This window comes from Mustela putorius, unplaced genomic scaffold, assembly GCF_011764305.1.
Source record: "Mustela putorius furo isolate JIRA1106 unplaced genomic scaffold, ASM1176430v1.1 tig00001114_pilon_pilon_pilon, whole genome shotgun sequence".
Lineage (NCBI taxonomy): Eukaryota > Metazoa > Chordata > Mammalia > Carnivora > Mustelidae > Mustela > Mustela putorius.
This window is the reverse complement of record NW_025421575.1, coordinates 599,969-614,859: the sequence shown is the minus strand read 5'-3', so window position 1 is coordinate 614,859 and position 14,891 is coordinate 599,969. Positions and strand designations below refer to the sequence as shown.

The window sequence follows — 14,891 nt, the reverse complement described above, 5'->3', positions numbered from 1 at the left end:
ATGATACTATACTTGCACACTGAAAATGAAGCCTTGGGATGCCCAGGTGGCTCAGTCAGTTAAGGGTTGGCCTTTGGCTCAGGTCATGATGCCAGGGTCCTGGGGTCAAGTCCTGTATTGGGCTCCTTGCTCAGTGGGAAGCCTACCTTCTCCCTCTGCTTGCCACTCTTCCTGCTTGTGCTCATTCGCATGCTCTCTCTCTCTGACAAATAAAATCTTAAAAAAAAAAGTTTTCTTTTAAAAAAAAGTTACAAAAAAAAATAAAATGAAACCTTGTCCAGATAACTTGAAATCTATAAAGGTTTGATAAATCAGTAATTCAAGACCAGAGATTTTTATAATTAAACCTGTAATTTTAAGATAAATGTACATTCATATGCAGTTCTTAGAAATAATACAAAGATAACCCTTTTACTGTCTACCCACATTACTCCAACAGCAACAGCTTACAAAACCAAACTACAATATCACCACCACCACCAGGATATTTTTATTAATAGTCAAGATGCAGACTTTTTTTTTTTAATTTTATTTATTTGAGAGAGTGAATGGGCAAGAGAGTACATGAGCAGGGGTGGGGGGCAGGGGACAGAAGGTGGTGATTAACAGACTCCTTGCTGAGCAGGGAGCCTGACTCAGGGATTGGATCCAGGGATCATGATCTGAGCGAAGGCAGAGGCTTAACTGACTGAGCCACCCAGGTGCCCCCAGAGCACTTTCTTTAACACAAAGATATTTCATGTGATCTTACAACTCATCACCCTTCTGAACCCAACCCCATCCCTGAAACTTAATAACCACTACTCTATTTTCCATTTCTATGATTCTGTCATTTTCAGAATACTATATAAATAATACCTTCTACAGTTGGATTTTTTCACCTGGCATAATTCTCTGGAGATTCACCCAAGTTGTTGTATGAATTTCATTCTTTTTTTATTCCTAAGTGATTACACATATGAAAAATTTAGCTAAGCTTCTCTATATTGCTGCCTCAGCATCCATTTTGTTTGGCTAAACAGGCCTGAAGGGGCCTTAAACTGACATTTGCTCTTCATGCAAACACATGCCCTAGATAACAACCTACACAGTCACAACTATGTTAGTCCTGATACAACTTCCCCAATGGCGCTGTGATAGTCTCCCTTGCCTCCCAGGGCTTTTCCCTTGTGCAACCCTTGTATTAGACCCCTGAAAAGCTTACCAAAACCTTGCATTTCTAGGCTTGAATCGACCAATCCAGTCTTAGCCCAGAAATCCCAAAGCACTACCTACAAACCCTAACAAAGGTATGTGCCCCAGGTCCTGACCTGCCGTCTACCTGCACCGTCTTGACTTCTTCATGTGGCTCCTCAAGATGCGTGGTGTACTTACCTCCAAGGACCTGTGAGTAATGAACTCTCTATTTCCAATTTTCCTTGTGGTCTCTTATAGCACCTGGGCTCACCATCAAACATCCCAAGGGTTTTACTTAACAAACGTTAATTTGGGGCGCGTGGATGACTGTCGGTTAAGCATCCCACTCTTGGTTTCCATTCAGGTTATGATCTCATGAGTTGTGGGATTGATCCGGTTCCGTGCTTGGCAGGGAGTCTGCTTGGAGATTCTCTCCTTCTGCCTCTCCTCCTGCTCTGTCTCTCTTAAGTGACTAAATGCATCTTGGGGGAAAAAAATAAAAAGTTAAATTAACAACTTGCAATGAACATATCACAATTTCTTAAAGGCATCCAACCATTAAAAGACATCTGGAAGGGGGTGTCTGGGTGGCTTAGGTGGTTAAGCATCTGCCTTCAGCTCAGGTAATGATCCCAGGGCTCTGGGATCCACCCTTGCATCCTCTGGCTCCCTGCTTAGCAGGGAGTCTACTTCTCCCTACCCCCTCTGCCCCTCCCCTAACCCCACTTTTAAGAGAGCTTGTTCTCTCTTAAAAAAATAAAATCTAAAAACTGAAAGAATTTTTTAAAAAATTAAAAATAAAAGACATCTTGGAATTTCTACACTGTCACTATTATGAATAAGATGCTATAAAGATTCATACACAGGTTTGTGTGTGAATATAAATTTTCATTTCTCTGGGATTTATTTTTTATACTCAAGGGTGTAACTGCTGGATTATACAGTAGTTGCATGTTTAATATAATAAGAAACCGCTAAACTTTCCAGAATAGCTATATCATTTTACATTCCCATCAAAAACATGAGTAATCCCGATTCTCTGTATTCAATACTTGATGTTACCACTATTTTTCATTTTATTATTTTAATCTATTTCCTCATGCTTTCATCTTCATTTTAAAAATGGCTAATGGGGGCACCTGGGTGACTCAATGGGTTAAAGCCTCTGCCTTCAGCTCAGGTCATGATCCCAAGGTCCTGGGATTGAGCCCTGCATCAGGCTCTCTGCTCAGCAGGGAGCCTGCTTCCCTCTCTCTCTGTCTCTCTCTCTGCCTACTTGTGTTCCCTCTCTCTGTGTCAAATAAATAAAATCTTTTTAAAATAAGTAAGTAAGTAAATAAATAAATAAATAAATAAAAATGGCTAGTGATGTCAAACAGCTCTTCCTTTTCAAATGTGCCATCTGCTCATCTTCTTCCTTAAAATATCCCTTCATGTCTTTTGTCCATGTTCTAATTGGATTGACAGGCTGGTTTTTTACTATTTGGTTTCTAGATTTTTAATGTATTTGTAACTAAATAATACCAGTATTTACATGGAGGATTCACAGTTCACAAATAAATTCTTGCCACTCTGTAGCTTCTCTTTACATGCTCTTACCAGTCTTCAGCAGAATAAGAGTTTTTAGTTTTCATGAGGTTTAATTAATCAATTTTTCCTTTTACAGGTCATGTTTTTGAAGTATATGAACTCCTGGGGCCCCTGGATGGCTTGGTCAGTTGAGTAGCTGCCTTAGGCTCAGGTCATGATCCCAGGGTCCTGGGATCGCTGAGAGCCTGCTTCACCCTCTCCCTATACCTGATGCTCTGCCTACTTGTGCTATCTCTCTGTCAAAAAGATAAAAACCTTAAAAAAAAAAGTATATGAACTCCTTGTCTACCCCAAGATTCTGAGGATTTTCTCCTGTTTTCTTCTAGAAGTTTTATAGTTTTAAGTTTTACGTTTTACACTGAGTCTAGAGTTTGTTTTTCGTTCTTTTTATACAAGGTGTGAAACCTAGGTCAAGACTCTTTTTTCCCCCCTATGGATGTCCGGTTGCTCAAGGACCATTGTTGGAAAGGCTCCTTCCCTACTCCACTGTTTTTCTGCATTTGTCAAAATCAGGTGGGCATAACTGTATCTATTTCTCAGTTCTTGATTCTGTCATACTGATAAGTATGTGTCTATCCCTCTACCAGCATAACACTATCTTGATTATTCTAAATATACAGTAGACATTAATAAGAGATAGAATGATTCTACCAATTCAGTTTTTTTCAAGATTGTTTCAGCTATCTAGGGCCTTTGCTTTTTCATATAAGTTTTATCTTTTTTTAAAAGATTCTATTTATTTATTTGTTTATTTGACAGATAAAGCACAAGCAGGAGGGGCAGGAGATCCTGGGACCCCAAGATCATGACCTAAGCTGAAGGCTGATGCTTAACCGACTGAGTCATCTAGACACTCCAAATTCATTAATTTCTTACCTTATTATTTCCTTCCTTTAGCTGGTTTGGGGTTAATTATGCTTTTTTTTTCTTTTTTAGTTTCTTGAAGTGGGAAGTTGATTATAGAATTGACCCCTTTTCCCATTTCTAAAAAAAAAGAAAGAAAAGAAAGAAAAAGAAAGTACTTTGTGGTATAAATTCTTCTCCATACAATGCTTTAATACTTTGTCTCACATATTTTGATAACTATGCTTACATGTCCTTTCAGATAAATAAACATATATACGCATATATTTAAAATTCCCCTTGAAACTTTAACTTTGATCCACAGATTAAGAGTGATGATTAATATCCAACCAGAGTTCCTTATTTTTGCTTTTAATTTTTAGTTTGAATCTATTATAGTCAGAATATACTCTGTATGATTTCAGTTATTTTAAATTTGGTGAGGTTAAGTTTGGTTTATGTTGGTAAACCTCTTTATTAATTTGAGAGAGTGCGAGTGAGCCTATGCAAGCCCCGGAGGGGCGGGGCGGGGGGAGACTCCTGCAGACTCCACACTGAGCATGGGGCCCAATGTGGGCTCAATCTCATAACCCAAGATCATAACCTGAGACAAAACCAAGAGTCAGATACTTAGCCAACTGAGCCTCCCAGGCACCCCTAAATCTTCTGAATAGCACAGAAAACACTATAAAATAGTATGTATTTATTATTCAGCAACAAAAAGAAATGAGCTATCAACTCAAGAGGCACAGAGGATTGCTACATGAAAGAAGTAAAGTGAAAAGGCTATATAATGTATGATTCCAACTGTATGAGATTCTGGTAAAGGCACAACAATAAACATAGTAAAAAATATTAGTAGTTGTCAGGAGTTTGAAGGGTGGGATGGACGAAAAGGTGGGAATACAGGGGATTTTTAGGGCAGTGTAACTACTTTGTAGGATTCTGTAATGGTGAATGCATATAATTTTAAATTTATCAAAAACAAATATAATATATAAAGCAGAGTGAACCCCAATGTCAACTATAGATCTTAGTTAATAATATATCAATATGGCTCAACTGTAATAAATGTACCATACAAATACAAGATAGCAATAAAGGAAACTGGTTTTATCTGGGGGGGGGGTGTTTTCAGAGGATATATGGAAACTATATTTTCTCAATTTTTCTGTAAACATAAAACTAAAAAATAAACCCTAGTAATTAAAAATAATTAATGTATATTCTTCAGTTGTTGTATGATGTGTTCTATAAATGCCAATTAAATCTCGTTGGTTTACTGTACTGTTACCTTTTTTTTTTTTTTTAAGATTTTATTTACTTGACAGAGAGAATACAAGCAAGAGGAGTGGCAGACAGAGGGAGAGGGAGAAGCAGGCTCTCGGATGAGCAGGGAGACTGATGCGGGGCTTGATCCTGGGACTCTGGGATCAGGACCTGAGCCAAAGGCAGACACTTAACCAAGTGCCCCACCTAGGTGCCCCACTGTTGAATTCTTCTAAACACATACTGATATTCGGTCTCGTTGTTCCACCAATTGTGAAGACTGCTGAGTCTTACAATTCTTCTGTTTGGTACATGCACTTCAGAACTGCCGTGTTTTGTTTTTTTTTAAAAAAGAGAGAATCCAAGTGGGAGAGTAGAGGAGGAGGGGCAGAGGGAGAGGCAGAGAATCTTAAGCAAACGCTGCACTGAGGGAAAAGCCCGATGTGGGGCTCAATCTCATGACTGAGATGGTGATCTGAGTAGAATTCAAGAGTCAGACACTTAACTAAGCTACCCAGGGGCCCTAGGACTGCCATATAAGTGAATTTTATCATTACAAAGTACCCTCCTCTTTAATATCTATATATTAATATATACCAATTATATTAATGTGTCATATATACAATATATTTTTGTCTAAAGCCTACTTTATCTGATATTAAAATAGTCACTACTAGGGTATCTGACTAGATCAGTCAGCTACAGCATCTGACTCTTAATCCTGGGGTTGTAAGTTCAAGCCCCATATTGGCTGTAAAGTTTACTTAAAAATAAAATCTATAAAAAAAATTTTTTTAAATAAAAATAAATAAAATAGGGATGCCTGGGTGGCTCAGTTGGTTAAGCAGCTGCCTTCAGCTCAGGTCATGATCCCAGCGTCCTGGGATCGAGTCCCACATCGGGCTCCTTGCTCGGCAGGGAGTCTGCTTCTCCCTCTGCCTCTGCCTACCATTCTGTCTGCCTGTGCGAGCTCGCGCGTGCTCTCTCTCTCTCTCTCTCTCTGACAAATAAATAAATAAAATCTTAAAAAAATAAATACATAAATAAATAAATACATAAAAAAATAAAATCTAAAAAAAAAGTCACTACTGCTTTCCTTTGAGGTTTGCATGGCGTATCTCTGACTACAACTCTACTTTCAATCTGCCTACATAATCATATTTGAAGTCAGTTTTTTTTTTAAAGATTTATTTATTTATTTGACAGAGAGAGATCACAAGTAGGCAGAGAGGAAGGGAAGCAGGCCCTCTGCTGAGCAGAGAGCCCGATGCAGGACTCGATCCCAGGACCCTGAGATCATGACCTGAGCCGAAGGCAGCGGCTTAACCCACTGAGCCACCCAGGCGCCCTGAAGTCAGTTTCTTATTAACACATATAATTGGGTCATAGCTATTACTCTATTCTGACAGTCTCTTGTCTTTGTCTTAAGTGCATTTAGACCACTGAAATCTAATGTAATTGTCAATATATTAAAGCTAACCTCTGCCATCTTATTTTTCCTTTGTTCTCTTAGTTTTCTATTTTTTACATGCATATATATATATACACACACATTACCAAAGTCTACTGTCAACCTTTTACTAATTCAAATCAAGTGCAGAAACCACCCCTCCTTTATGACCCTTGATCCTCCCCCAATTATACCAAAATTGTCTTAAATATTTCCTTTAAGTACAATTTACATGCAACACCAAAACCATGATCCATGAAAGAAATAACTGATTAAGTTAAACAACTAAAATGAGTTGCATGCCCTGTACAAAACAGTACAAGGAAAATGAAGAGACAAAGAGATGATTTTGCAAAAAACTATCTGATAAAGGATGTGTAACCAAAATATACCAAGAACTCTTTTTTTATAAATATTGTATTTCTTTATTCAAGAGAAAGAGATAGTAGGATCAAGAGAGTGAGAGAGAGCATGAATGGGGGGAGGGGCAAAGGAAGAAGCAGACTCCTTGCTGAGCAGGGAGCCCAACACAGAGCTCGATCCCAGGACCCCAGGATCACGACCTGAGCTAAAGGCAGACACTTAATGACCAAGCCACCCAGGCGACCCCACAGAAAGAACTCTTTTAGAACTCAACAATAAGGAAACAAGAAATCTAGTCAAAAAAATAAGCAAAACACCTTAACAGTGACCCAAAGAAAATAAGGAGATGAAAAGATGAACATATATCGTAAGAGAACTGCAAATTAAAACAACAATGAAATACCACTACACACCTATCAGAATAGCTTAAAAAAAAAAAAAAAGAATAGCTAATATATTTTAAAAAAGCAAAAAAAAAAAAATGAAACAGAATTGGCAATATCAAATGCAGCAAGGACAAAGAGCATTTTCTCATTCATTACTAGTGACAGTGCAAAATACCACAGCAAGTACAGGAAAGAGTATGGCAGTATAAAACTAAACACACTCTTACCATACAATTCAGCAGTCACGCTTCTTAGTATTAGAACCAAAAATTTATGTCTACACAACCTGCAAAAGGATATTTATAGCAGCTTGATTTATAAAGATATGGGTTTACTTAACAATACATCAATTGTCAAAAATTAGAAGCAACTAAGATGCTGTTCTTCAGTAGGTGAATGGTAAGTAAACTATTGTACACCCAGACACTGAATTATTATTCTCCACTAAAAAGAAATGAGCTATCAAACCATGAAAAGACATGGAGGGTTCTTAAAAGAACACTGCTAAGTAAAAGAAGCCAATCTAAAAAGGCTATATACTATATAATTCAGACTACAAAACATGGAAACAGAAAAACCACAGAGACAATGAAAGATCACTGGAAAAGGAATAACCACAGAGACAATAAAAGATCACTGGTTGCCACAGACTTCAGGGAGGCAGGTGAAAGGAAGGGATGGAGAGATGGTGCATAGGGTAAACTATTCTTTATAATACTGTAATGTTAGATACATGACATCATGCATTTGTCGAAACTCTTAGAATTGCAGGACATAAAGAGTGAACCTTAACATAAACTGTAGATGGTACTTAACAATAATGACTGTAAGTCCATTTACTGTAATAAATGAACCACACTAATGCAAGATGGGTAAACTGTATGATGGGGAGGGAGTAGTATGGGAACTCTCTGTACTAGCCACTCAACTTTTCTGTAAGTCTAAAGCTATTCCATAAATAAAATTAATTTAATTAAATTAACTTTAATTAATAGATTTAAAGACCTGAATGTAAGAAGTGAAATGATAAAATGAGAAGAAAACAGAATATTTTTTCTACTTTGGCAAAGGAAAATATTCATTAGATAAAAAACATGGACCCACAACTATATGGTCAACTAATCTTTGGCAAAGCAGGAAAGAATATCCATTGAAAAAAATACCTCTTTTCAACAAACTGTGTTGGAAAAACTGGACAGCAATATGCAGAAGAATGAAACTGGAACACTTTCTAGTTCCAACACCATACACGGAAATAAATTCAAAATGGATTAAAGACCTAAACATGAGATGAGGAACCATTAAAATTCTAGAGGAGAACACAGGCAGAAACCTCTCTGACACTGATCTTAGAACTTCTTATAAGACACATCTCTGTAAACAGGGGAAAAAAGGAAAAATGAACTACTGGGACTTCATTAAAATAAAAACTCCCTACACAGTAAAAGAAACAATCAACAAAATCAAAAGGCAACATACGGAATGGGAGAAGATACCTGCAAATGATATATCTGACAAAGGGTTAGTATCCAAAATCTATAAAGAACTTATAAAGTCCAAACCCAAAAGACAAATAATCCAGTTAAATGGACAGAAGACATGGATAGACATTTTTCCAAAGAAGACATACAGATGAACAACAGACACATGAAAAGATGCTCAACATCACTCACCATCAGGGAAAACACAAATAAAAACTACAACGAGATTACTACCTCACAAGGTGGAGAAAGGGGAACCCTCTCACACTGTTGTTAGGAATGCAAACTGGTGCAGACACTCTGGAAAATAGTACGGAGGTTCCTCAGAAAGTTAAAAATAGAACTACCCTACAATACAGCAATTGCACTACCAGGTATTTACTCAAGAATACAAGAACACTGATTTGAAGGGATATATGCACCCTGATGTTTACAGCAGCATTATCAGCAAGAGCTAAATTAGGAAAAGAGCCCAAATGTCCATCAACTGATGGGTAAAGAAAATGTGGTAAATATATACAAGGGGATATTACTGAGCCATCAAAAAAGAATGAAATCTTGCCATTTGCAATGACATGAAGAAGCCAGAGTATAAGCAAAATAAGTCAGTCAGAGAAAGACAAATACCATGATTTCACTCATATGTGGAATTTAAGAAACAAAACAGATGAGCATAGGGGAAGGAAGAAAAAAAAGATAGGGAGGCAAACCATAAGGGACTCCTGACTACAGAGAACAGAGTTCCTGGAGGGGAGGTGGGCGGGGCATGGGCTAAATGGGTGACCGGTATTAAGGAGGGCACTTGCTGTGATTAGCACTGGGTGTTATATGTAAGTGAAGAATCACTAAATTCTTTTTTTTTTTTTAATTTGACAGATATCACAAGTAGGCAGAGAGGCAGGCAGAGAGAGAGAGAGGAGGAAGCAGGCTCCCCTCAGAGCAGAGCCCGATGCAGGGCTCAATCCCAGAACCCTGGGATCATGACCTGAACCAAAGGCAGAGGCTTTAACCTACTGAGCCACCCAGGCGCCCTAAGAATCACTAAATTCTACTCCTAAAACCAATATTACACTATACTTTAACTAACTAGAATTTAAATAAAAACTTGAAACAAAAAAAACAATAAAGTATATACCATATGAGAAAAAAAGTTATGAAATGAATTTCATCAAAAAAACTTCTGATCTTTGGGGTGCCTGAGTGGCTCAGTGGGTTAAAGCCTCTGCCTTTGGCTCAGGTCATGATCCCAGGGTCCTGGGGATAGAGCCCCACATCTGGCTCTCTGCTCAGCAGGGAGCCTACTTCCCCTCCTCTCTCTCTGCCTACCTCTCTGCCTACTTGTGATCTCTGTCTGTTAAATAAATAAACAAAATCTTAAAAAAAAAAAAAAAAAAACAACCTGATCTTTGGGATGCCTAGGTGGCTCAGTTGGTTAAGCATCTGCCTTTGGCTTAGGTCATGATCCCAGGGTCTTCAGAGCAATTAAGTCCTGTGTTGGGCTCCTTGCTCAACGAGGAGCCTGCTTCTCCCTCTGCCTGCCACTCCCCCTGCTCATGCTCTCTCTATCCGACAAATAAATGGATGAAATCTTTAAAAACAAAAACAAAAAGTTAAAAAAACTTCTGATCTTTTAATGACATCCTTAAGAAAACCAAAGGCACCCCAAGAGAATGGGAGGATATATTCAAAATACATACATCTGACATACATCTGACAAAGGCCTTATACCTAGAAAATATGAAGAAACATTCTATATCAATCCTAAGATAAGCAACCCAATTAAAAATGAACAAAATTTTGACCAGACATTTCACAAAAGATATAAATGTAAAACAGCACATGAAAAGGTATTCAACATCATAATTCCTGGGGAAATGCAAATTAAAATGACAAAATACTACTAAACACTTATTAGAATGGCTTTTTTTAAAACACTATGAAATGCTGTTGAGAGTGTAGAACATTTGGAAATGGATACATTTCAGGTGGGAATGTACAACAGTAAAGCTTTTTTGGAAAACTATTTGGCAGTCTCTTGTAACGTTAATTATACTCTTACAGTATGACCCAATAAACCTACTCCTAGGTATTTATTTACCCAAGACAAAACTAAAAATACATATCCATACCAAAATTAGTATGAAATGTTCAGAAGCTTTATTGTACCACTAAAACCTGGAGACAACCAAAAAGTCCTTCCAACAAGTGAACAAATAAACTAAGGTACTATCAATTTTATTTATAAATTATAGCTTGATGTGGGAAACAAAGGTGAAGAAAAATTATTAAATTTCCTTACTAGCTACAAGCCACTGACAAGTCCCTAAAACAGGCAGAGTGACATTCCTCTAGGGACTCAACTGCCTCGATGTTAATATGGGCAAAAGGCAATCCTAACCTGACCCCACCCCCAAACCTGTAAGTCTACTTTAACGTATAAAAATTCCTTTGGAGGGGCGCCTGGGTGGCTCAGTGGTTAAGCCGCTGCCTTCGGCTCAGGTCATGATCTCAGGGTCCTGGGATCAAGTCCCGCATCGGGCTCTCTGCTCAGCAGGGAGCCTGCTTCCTCCTCTCTCTCTGCCTGCCTCTCTGCCTACTTGTGATTTCTCTCTGTCAAATAAATAAATAAAATCTTTAAAAAAAAAAAAATTCCTTTGGAAACTTCCTTTATCTCTAACCACCCCCCTCCCCGCAAGATACATGTTGGCAATCTTCCTACACGCTTATGGCCCACAGGTATACATCTGAAGGGTCTCATAACTAAGGTTATATTAGGTGGTAATAAATGACCTTTTCCCAACAATAGCAAGCCCCCTCAAGGTCCTGGAAACCTTGCTTCCAAATTCCTTAGAGATTTATAGTATCCAAAACCCCTTCCAACTTGAAAGTATGTAATGGGCCACTCCTCATGATCCCTGTGCAGCTCTTTCTGCCCACAGGTCTTGCCCCCATGCTTTAATAAAATCACCTTTTTGTACCAAAGATGTCTCAAGAATTCCTTCTTGGTCGTCAGCTTCGAACCCTAACATCTTTCCTACATCATCTAAGTTGAAGAAAAAGGAAGAAGGGTAACTAACAAACTCAGGGAAAATATTTGCAATTTAACTTCAGATAGGGCTACATTCAAATTAAACAAAGAATTATTTAAAATTGGAGAGAAATTGGGGCGCCTGGGTGGCTCAGTGGGTTAAAGCCTCTGCTTTCGGCTCAGGTCATGATCCCAGGGTCCTGGGATCGAGCCCCGCATTGGGCTCTCTGCTCAGCAGGAAGCCTGTTTCCTCCTCTCTCTCTGCCTGCTTCTCTGCCTACTTGTGATCTCTGTCTGTCAAATAAATAAATAAAATATTTAAAAAAAAAATTGGAGAGAAATTATCAAAAATCTAACAGATAAACAGGAAAAAAGGGTATTAACTACTTGCAAAAGAAAAGCCTACGAAGGGGAGACTGGGTGGTTCAGTCGTTAAGCATCTGCCTTCGACTCAGGTCATGATCACATCCACGTTGTTGTCCCTGCTACTCCCTCTCCTCCAACCCCTGCTTGTGTTCCCTCTCTCGCTGTGTCTCTGTCAAATAAATAAAATCTTTAAAGAAAAAAAAAAGAAAGAAAGAAAAGCCTATAAAAATGATACTTAAAATTGAGAAAAATTTTAAACTTACTCAAAGTTTTTAAAAATACAAATTTAAAAAACACTGGGATGCCATTCTTCACCAAATTGGCAATATTTTTTTAAATATGAAAAGTGGGAAAAATAAAAAGAGCTAAGATGGCAGCATTGTAGGAGGACCGTACAAAAATTCTAAGTACCCAAGAAATCAACCTGGGAACTATCAGAACAAACTGTACAACTAGAGGGAGAGAAGAGGCTACATCAAGGAAATTGGGAAATGTTGAGAGGTGCTTTGGGGGAGAAATGGACTTGTGGGTGCTGTGCCAGGGAAGAAGCCCTGGTCTCAGAGAAAGGTGAGATAGAATGGTATGCACAGGAATACACACAAGAGAACACTCCTCCAAAGCCACTGGCTGGGAAAACCAGAGAGGCTGATTTTCATGAGTTTTTGTAACAAGCAGGACTTAAGGCCTTGAGTTTTGGAGGTCCACAGGCTTGGCTGGAATAGAGACCTGGGGACACTGCCCTACTCCTAGAGAGAAGGCAGGCATGCAACCGGAGGCAGACAACACCATCTGAGGACTGCCTATAGCACATGGGGACAGACTGTTCACACTTCCTGGAGCATTATCTGTGAGAGGTGGCTTTGCCTCTCCAGGGACAGAATGGACTAAAGAGCAAGAGCCACCATTTCCTTCCCCGTCCCTCAGCACAGGCACAGAGACATGGGCTGAGGGTGGATAAATCAAACTGGCTGTTCAGCCCACTTTGGTCCAAATCCCACACCCCTGCACTCTGGCGTGACTGCCCTTCTTGATCAAAACCTGCATTAGTTCTAGTGGAGTGAGACCCTACCCCAGAAGACCATCGCAGGCCTCCAGCACACCTAGTCCCTAAAGTTTGGCCATTTAAAAGCCAGCAAGCTTGGCTGGGATACAGCCCAAAGTGCAATAAACTACTCCAAGAAGGCAAGCAACCTGGAGACAGTATGAAAACTGATCTGAATTAACACATGGGACACATGAGGGGAAATTATTCACTGTTCTGAGTGCTTCCCTGAGAGCACCAAGCACAGACTCCCTCTCCGGGAAAAAAAGGAATAGCTGGCGCCATTTCACTCCACTGCCTCTCAGCACAAACCAACTTCAATGAACAGCACAGCGCCAACACTGGCTGCCTGGCTCCCTAACCACCCCCCGTCCCCCCCAATAACCCCCCCAGCCCTGAACACTCTGCTGCTAATGTTTGACTCTAGCAAGTGTAAGTAAGGAAAAGCACAGCAGGCCCTTTCCCCAAAAGACCAGCAGAAAGCCCTGCATGCACCAGGTCTACAGACCATAGAGTTCTTCCTTTTTTTTTTTAAGATTTAAGAGAGAGAGCACGCAAGAGCAAGCGCACGGAGGTGGGAGGGGTGGTATGGAGGGGAAGAGGGAGAAAAGTAGGCTCCCTGTCAAGCAAGGAGCCTGATGCAGGGCTCGATCCCAGGACCCTGTGATCAAGACCTGAGCCAAAGGCAGACATGTGACTGAGTCTCCCCTGACCACGGAGTTCTGGGAGACTTCAGTTCTAATGGAAGTAGTATCAGTTCTCATGTAACAAGCAGACCAGAGCACACCTGGCTAAAACCCACCATATTCTGGCCAAGAGCCAAACACTGCTCACTGCAGGAAAGGAAGACCTCTGCAGATGACTGACCCAAGAGCGTAGCAGAGTGCTGCAAAAGGGAGAGAAAAGGCAGAGTGCTGCATGAGGGAAAGCAGAGCGCATGCAGTACACACCACAGACATTCACTGAAGTGCCAAGCCCTGTACACTACCTGACCTCTTCTTTGTAAAGCCACCATTCTCAGGAGCAGGAAACGTAAAAGACTTTTCCAACACACATAAGACAGAGCTGGAGTCAAAGTGCCCAAAAGGAGAAATTCATACCAAAAGAAAACAAGAAAAGATCACAAAGATCTAATCGAAACAGATATAAATAATATGCCTGATGGAGAATTTAAAACAACAATCGTAAAGTCCCTGGGCTTGAGAAAAGCATGAAAGACATCAGGGAGATCTTTACCACCAAGAGGAGAGTTAAGAAACAATCAAGCAGAAATGAGAAATGTAATAACTGAGATTTGAAACTGACTGGATGTAATGATGACAAGGATGGAAGAAGTGGACATCCAAATCCAGGAAGCTCCGAGAACTCCCACCAAAATCAAAAAAAGAAGCTAGTAACAAGACATATTATAGTTAAATCTGAAAAATATACTGATAAAGGAAAAATTCTAAAAGCATGACAAAGAAAGTCCCTAACTTACGAAGACCCATAAAATTAACTGCAGATCTCTCCATAGAAACTTGGCAAGCCAAAAAAGAATGGCATGATATACTCAATGAGCTGAATGGGAAATTATCTGCAGCCAGCAATACTCTATCCGGCAAAGTTATCTTTCAGAATAGAAGGAGAAATTTTCCCAAACAAAAACTAGAGTTCATGACCACTAAACCCTGCAAGAAAGATTAAAGGAGACTCTTTGGCTGGGAAAGAAAAAGCAGAAGTGACAAAGACTAGAAAGGGACAGAGAAAATCTCCAGAAACAATGATAAAACAAGTAATAAAATGCCACTAAATTCATATCTATCAATAACTACTTTGAATGTAAATGGACTAAATTTGGCAATTAAAAGACACAGGATATCAGAAAGGATAAAAGAAACAAGACCCATCTGTATGC

The 14,891-nt window shown here is 39.4% G+C and overlaps 1 long non-coding RNA gene across 2 annotated transcripts in view; it reads right to left on the bottom strand.

The window, feature by feature from the left end:
- The window catches only part of LOC101684050, a 77,711-nt gene that overhangs the window by 46,069 nt on the left and 16,751 nt on the right, over positions 1–14,891 (bottom strand). Inside the window, exons 2-3 of one of the 2 annotated variants that reach the window (XR_006608780.1) lie at positions 3,643–3,750; positions 1,375–1,658 (exon numbers count right to left, since the gene is read on the bottom strand). This is a non-coding gene — a long non-coding RNA (uncharacterized LOC101684050). Of the gene's footprint in view, positions 1–611; positions 1,659–3,642; positions 3,751–14,891 lie in introns of those variants that run through there. The other variant, XR_001177480.2, reaches the window with a different exon arrangement.